This window comes from Nilaparvata lugens, chromosome X (assembly GCF_014356525.2).
Source record: "Nilaparvata lugens isolate BPH chromosome X, ASM1435652v1, whole genome shotgun sequence".
Lineage (NCBI taxonomy): Eukaryota > Metazoa > Arthropoda > Insecta > Hemiptera > Delphacidae > Nilaparvata > Nilaparvata lugens.
In genome coordinates this window covers 24,730,867-24,738,196 of record NC_052518.1, presented here as the reverse complement: position 1 = coordinate 24,738,196, position 7,330 = coordinate 24,730,867, and positions in this window count along the sequence as shown.

Sequence of the window (7,330 nt, the reverse complement as noted above, 5' to 3'; positions counted from 1 at the left end):
TCGCTTCAAAAGTCTGTACCATACTGAAGATATGGCATCAGCCCTTATGAGAGTGTTGTGAACATAGAGGTAGTAGATTTCTAAGCTGATGTTTAAATTGACATTCACCATTATAATTAAATATGGATGTTCCTTGACTAAACATAGGTTGAAGTTTTTCAATTGAAAATCATGTTGTGGACTTTATGGATAACTTTTGTTTTTTGAGAGACACTCCCATCATTAGCCTACTTGAGAAGGAGAATATTGTTAACTTTCAATAGATTAGCATCATGTCATCAGTTTCCCCAAATATAACTATCCCCAACTAATACCGATGCCATAATATTATGTTTGTGTTCATCAATGATGATTTTTTCCTAGAATGATAATACTATTTGAGAGTAATCCGGTAAAATCTAGACCGACGGATGTAACATACAGTCATGTGAGGCTTAACAATATACTCATTTCATAAAAAAACTAGCGTAAAGCCGTAAACTCATAACGAAAATTGCAGCTTGCTTACTTATTAGAAGTTGCTTAGAAGCTTACATGTTGCCGCCGCCTTACTCAGTTCTACGTTATTTAAATCTTGAATTCCAAACAGTTCTGTCAAAAATCCAAAAGATGTCGCCACCATTAGTTTTCACTATTGTCATTTTCGAACCAATTAACGTATTTTTCCGAAATACAAATAAAACCAAAACATATAGGGCCTCTAACCTTCGTTTAAATACAAACCTAATGAATTTGATACAATACAACATTCACAGTGAACGTCATTAGTTATGCAAATACTGTATCCTTAAATCTTATTAATAAAGAAAGAAATTGTCTTATATATTTACGGGATGGGAATTACACGATTATCGTTCATTATATGTTTATCATCACTTATGAAGTAATGAACTGATCAATTAACTTGCAATTTTACATTTTGATCCTGAATTTTCCGAGTGCATGGTTATATAGACCTTTTTATTCCTATTGATTAATCAATTTTAATGTAATAATTAAAACAAATGTATCCAATATGTGATCCAAATTTTACGCAACGATAAAAGCCCAACCAAACAGAGATTTCTCCAAGTAAATACGGAGCGCTATTGATAGCAGCGTTACTCATGAATTAGAGGTTGCGGTTTGCGACCAATCAAACTCATTTCCTTTCCCTGAGAATTTACAACTCTAATGAAGATTAGCCAAGTAATTTTGACAAAATAATAGACAAATTATTGAACTTTTGTCTGTTTCCTGGATATAAGTAGATTGCATTTTACAACACGAAATTTTCCCTGGTGCAAAGTGCGGGTTACCTGCTAGTATAATAATATTGATATTATCAATAAAGTGTTTCAAATCTTATTCAATAGCGTTAGTGTACACTCTTGATGCTCATCACATAGTCTTTATCAGCTGTCACATGAGGCGTTAACGATTGCAAAAGTGGACAAATAAACATAAAACTTGGAATATCTCTGCTACCTCTTTTCTGTTATTCTATTATTTCAGCACGTGACTAACTAGCGTATCTGATCCATGAAAGCTTGTCTCTGTTACCTATTTACTCTGCACCGCTAAACCACAGATAATATAACAATGTAATAATCAGAGGATTTCTTTATTATGTGAGGCTAAAAAGAGACTAAGTTCGCTCAAAGTATAAAGGACTCGAACGATAAAAAACGATTACTTCTTGTGCTTAAGAAAAGTTGTTCGGTACAGTTGGTTTTCGGTGGTAAGTTGGGCAGGACACGAACAAAGCAGCGATTGACGTATTGCCCCCCCTTCGCCCCATGGGGGCACGCCCAGTGACCGCCCCGGAACTTTGCGGCAATGAATCTTCACTGCCAGAAAGCTTTCAAGACCTCGGGTGGACTTTGGGCCTCAGGCTTCGAGTATCTCTTTCTCTATCTCCCTCCAACGCCCGACACTGATACCATTATTTGCTTCGGGCCATTCCTCTACTATACTATAAATGGTGCCATGCACAATATTCCAGTCATATTTCAATGATTCGTTAAATATTGATTGATCCATGTGCCTGCTATTCGTTTTGTAAGGGTGGCCACTTGAAGAGCCGTCTCCTATTCATCAGTTTGAAATCGCTTCCCGGTGGTTCGTAACACACCTGAAGCTGTAGGACCATTCATCTCTCATCATTATACTTCTCATTAAACACGTACAAGCCTCAAGCTCATATGGGCATCAATCTCAGCAAAAAAGAAAATCGAGTACAGTATTAATCAACTATTAATTTAAGTACCTACTATTAGCAAACAACAAAACAGTCATATCATATCTACTCTATTTCGAGGGTAACTTTGATTATCCATAAATAGTAATATACCCTCAAACCATGGAATAAAATAATCACTTAAACCATCAAATGATTGTTCACTTGGAACAATTGAATACGATAACTATTTATATGATTTTTTACGGCAGTGGCCGTACCGGTACCTAGTCTGTTATCAGGGTTGAGTACGACACTTAAGATGTGTGCACACAGAGAACAGTCAGACGTTCCGAATTCTGCAGACAATGTTCTTTCTAAGGTCAAAATGGCGATGGTCAAATACAAGCGCGTAGATTTCTCAATTGAAGATAAACAAGATACTATCACACAAAGATCTAGTATCTGTAATATCAGTATCAATATACTAATAGAATGAGCGTCTCCATCACGTACTAATTCAATGCTAAACTTGGAATACAGTTTCCATGTAATCAGTTCCCAATAAAACGGAACTTGGAACCCCTGACCTACAAACACCCTTATCATTACGTTACATGTAGCCCATTTGAAGAAAATCAATCATTGATGAATGTATTTTGCAGCCTGAGGATCTTATGCGAAACATTAACATTATTCCCAAAATAGGTCAGCTGTGTTAAGAGTGACTACAAAGTCTAGAACAACAATTTTCAGTTTTTCAATTCAAGAGGGGGTGGGGTGCATTAAGAGCTTTGGGTAGGGGGTGTGTTCATCCCTGCATTATTCTTATGATAAAATCACATAAGAAACCTGAACCCAAATAGTATTGTACATATTCTACATTAATAGATGAACAAATGCAATGAATATTGGAAAATCTACAGAATATTCATTCACCGTGAAAGTGATAATAGTTTTACAAGTTGGTAATTATGACTTATTTCAATGAGATTAAACTGAAAATCCCCAGAAAAAATTTGAACACATCATGAATAAATTTATGATGATTTTCTATTCAGCAAGGACTGTTAATCGATTGCCGAAACACATAAATTGAAAATAAAGGTAAATCAGTTCTCTAAAGAAAATATATTATTTGATAGTCTTTTATTAACTCAAAACTTACAAAAGAAAAGCCTTGAAGAATCCTAATGTATAAACAGGAATCTGTTCAACATGGCTCACTTATTTTATTTTCAACACATAATTCAATAGTGCTAAAATGAGTGCAAGTGCATTATCTTCCTCTTTTACTCAAGTTTAAGGGTTGAGAGTTTGAGTGTCAGTTTGAGAGTAGTTGTGATGAGAGTAGCAATTTACGGGTTTTTTAATATATTCAATTTTTTTTTGAGAGTTTTGGTGAATATGAGAATAAATCAGATTCAAGACACAAGAACATTAACATATCATCCGATATTTATAAATCTATGCCTCTTATTTTATGCCTCATAGATATTTTGCGATTATGATTCACAGAGAATAAATTATTCAAAAATCAATACCGTATTGCTAGGGATAAAAAACATAATGGAACGGAGCAGTCAGCCAGCTTCATGCTTGACAGTGTTGAATATAAAGCTTGTATTTGAATGATTGCGTACATAACGAAGCGGTATTTTCAGACTCATAAAAATATATGCACAATTTTCAACACTCTGTCTCAAACTACCTTCGCCGCTGCATTATGTTCTCACCCTAATTGAAAACTGAAAATAATCTTGTAGATTTGAAAATAGCTATTGAAAGTGTTGTATCCCATAGGTTAACAAAATGCATCAGTCTGAGAGATTAATTATTGCTATTAGAGGTTGTAAGATTCGAATTTTTCGGATTCATTCATTAAACTTAATCAAAAATTCTATCATTTAGGACTACAATGTACTTGGGACTATCGTGACTAGTCAGTCTGTCTTTAGTAGCCAACTATCTTCATTGTAACTTTTGAAATGTCACATCAAACTGATCATTTTGTGAGTTGAAACAATAATAGTAGATGATAAAAGTTCTTTTAAATCCTGATCCACTCCTCTGTAGCGTATTAGTAATGGCTGAGTTATTTATACAAGTCTTCTGTGCTTCTGTGCTATATCAAGTTGTTGATTCATGAACTATGTGTGTCGGTGGATGCAAAGAGCTAAAACTTCTATGATAATTTCTTTTTGAAACGTTCGCCGGTGCCAGTATAGGCCTACCTGCTAAAAATGCAAATCGCAATCATATCAGGAGGGGTTGATCGTTACGCTAGCATGGGTGAGGGGGAGGAGAAGGGGAATTAGGACGAGAAGGAGGAAGGGAAGCTAAGGTAGGAGTAATTTATGTTATTGTAGGCTGTCGAGGGCCGAGTCTAGGCTGGCTAAAATATGACAGCTATAAATCTATAGTTGCTTGGACTGGTTTGGCTGTAGCTGTAGCTCTATGGCTTAGGCCTACACACACAAATATTGTCTCGGCTTACTGTACAGACTCCCGACGCTCTTTGCTTCATTTATCTCCTCTTGTCATAGTAATGAGTTCATAGAGTGGTCGGCTGCACTGTGCCGTGTGGGAGGTTGGCCACTCTGCACATAAGAAAAGGAGAAAACGGAATGAAACAACTGAGAGATTTGATGGAGGGGGGAGTAAAGCAAGACGGAAAGGTTGGAAGAGGAATGAAATATGAAAAATAAGAAAGAATAGGTAAGTAAAAAAGAGTAAAGTGAAGTGAGAATGGCTGGGAATAGACAATAGGAAATAGAAAATGAAGACTAGATAGTACTTAATCAATCCTATAAAGTATTAAACAAAAAACTAGGAGGAAGAGGAAAGAGAAAGAAAAAAAAGAAAGAAAACAAAAGAAAAGAGAAAAGATAAAAGTAAAGACAGAGAAGAGAGGAAGACAAGACCAAGATATGAAAGACAAGATTCAAGAAAGGAAAAAGAATAAGAGATAGCAGAGAGAAAACACAAAATAGAGAAGAGAAAAAGGATATTGAAGAGAGAGAAATAGTAAGGGGACGAAGTAAAAAATATAGGTCTACATAGAAAGGACATTTTGAATGATTAGTTAAATGAACAGGCTTCAAAAGAGATATGTCAATGAAGAAGATTTATTATGCAGAGAGGGAAGATAATATCGAGATCGAGTGTAACAATAATGATAATGATAAGAGCAACCAGAATGAGGGAATAATAGTAAAGTAAGAGTGGAAACCAGTTTATAAGAGGAAGAAAGAACGAAAAAGTGAATGTGTAAAATAATTAAGTAAAAGTGGAAAAATAAATAGGTGAAAAGCAAGTATAAATGGAAAAAAGTACAAAGTAAGTGGTAAAATTAGGAAGAGGTTGTGGAGTAGGAGTTGAGGGGAGTTGAAGGAGTGAAGGAGAAAAAAGAGAAAAAGGGGAGGAAGAAGAGGAAGAAGAAGAAGAAGAAGAAGAAGAAGAAGAAGGAGGAGAAGAAGAAGAAGAAGAAGAAGAAGAGAAGAAGAAGAAGAAGAAGAAGAAGAAGAAGAAGAAGAAGAAGAAGAAGAAGAAGAAGAAGAGGAAGAAGAAGAAGAAGAAGAAGAAGGAGAAGGAGAAGAAGAAGAAGGAGGAGGAGGAGGAGAAGAAGAAGAGGAAGAAGAAGAGAGAAGAAGAAGAAGAAGAAGAAGAAGGAGGAGAAGAAGAAGTAGAAAAAGAAGGAGAAAGAGGAGAAGTAGAAGAAGAAGGAGAAGTAGAAGTAGAAGAAGGAGAAGGAGAAGGAGGAGGAGGAGGTGGAGGAGGAGGAGGAGGAGGAGGAGGAGGAGGAGGAGGAGGAGTGGAAGGAGGTGGAGGTGGAGAAGAATTAAAAGGAGGAAGATGAGAACTATCAGGAGTAGAAGGAGGTGGTGGAGTAGAAGGTGGTGGGAGGTGGAGGAGTAGATTGTGGTAGGTGAGAGAGAAGAGCAAGAGTAAGAGAAGTGACAGCACTGATCAAAAACAACATTTACATGAATTATTATGAAGGCACTGATGTATCTCTTGTTATTCAGCCATCCATCTTTCAATTTGTGTGTAACTCATTCGTGTACAAAATGTATGTACATTTTGCGGATCACTCCACGTGATGGATGTAGATGATCATTTCCATTCACCGATGTCGATGCCTTCACATGTAAAATAGTTTTTTACTAATGGCTCCGAAGCTAAATCTCGTCTATCATTATTGAACCGTATTATAATAAATTATCAGAACATTTTCGAGCTTGAGACACTCAGACTTGCCTCGAGGACCACGTGGAGAACAATATATGTATATTTTCTGGCGGCACACTGTCTTTTAAACTAGAACATTTTTTTTGTTATTGGGTTGAATGTCATAACAATTTTAGACTTATTGATTGATAGTGCTAGCAAAACTAATATTGTTGATATTGAAGCTTCAAATTTTCTTTCACGGCATGTAGACTCGAATTAATTATCTGTACTGTACTTTAGGTACATTGTAGATTCCATCAAATCTGTATATTCTGTGTAATAGCAATGGTGGTTTTTGATTTGTCAATTTAAGGTTTAATTAAATGCATTTCTATTACTATTATTCTTGTGCTAATACATCGCAATGTACTGAAACATATTAGAATCAAGCTCATTTCAATTCATGACTAGATTCATATAGATTCAGTTTTGAAGAATAAGGAAGAGTGGTAGAGGAGTTGAAGTGTTGGAGTTCATAATATTGAAGAAGAATCAATAATATGAAATTCTTTTATATTTGTGGATAGAATCTGAAGTGGTATCATTGTAGAATTACAAGGTGAGATTGGTTAGTTCCTATCAGATTTAATGCATATATCATTGTTTCTCTTGAGGAAATTGTATTTTGGATTTGTTCATGATGATTCTTCTTTATTCGGATGATTGATTTAACAACGTTAAACTCAATTTTTTCAAAGAATCATAAATATATCGCATAACCACACACTAATTAAATGAGTTTGTAAGAATCAACAAGCAAAATAGAGAATAATAAATGAATAAAGTTCATCTTGTAAATAGATGGCATCGTCTCAGCTCATGACAGTGGAAAGTAAAGGTAAATACTACTGATAAATGAATGCAATATTGAGACCAGTGGACGTATGAACAAGTGCACTTGTTTAATGCAGCTATAAAGTGCGCTGCATTGCACTGGAC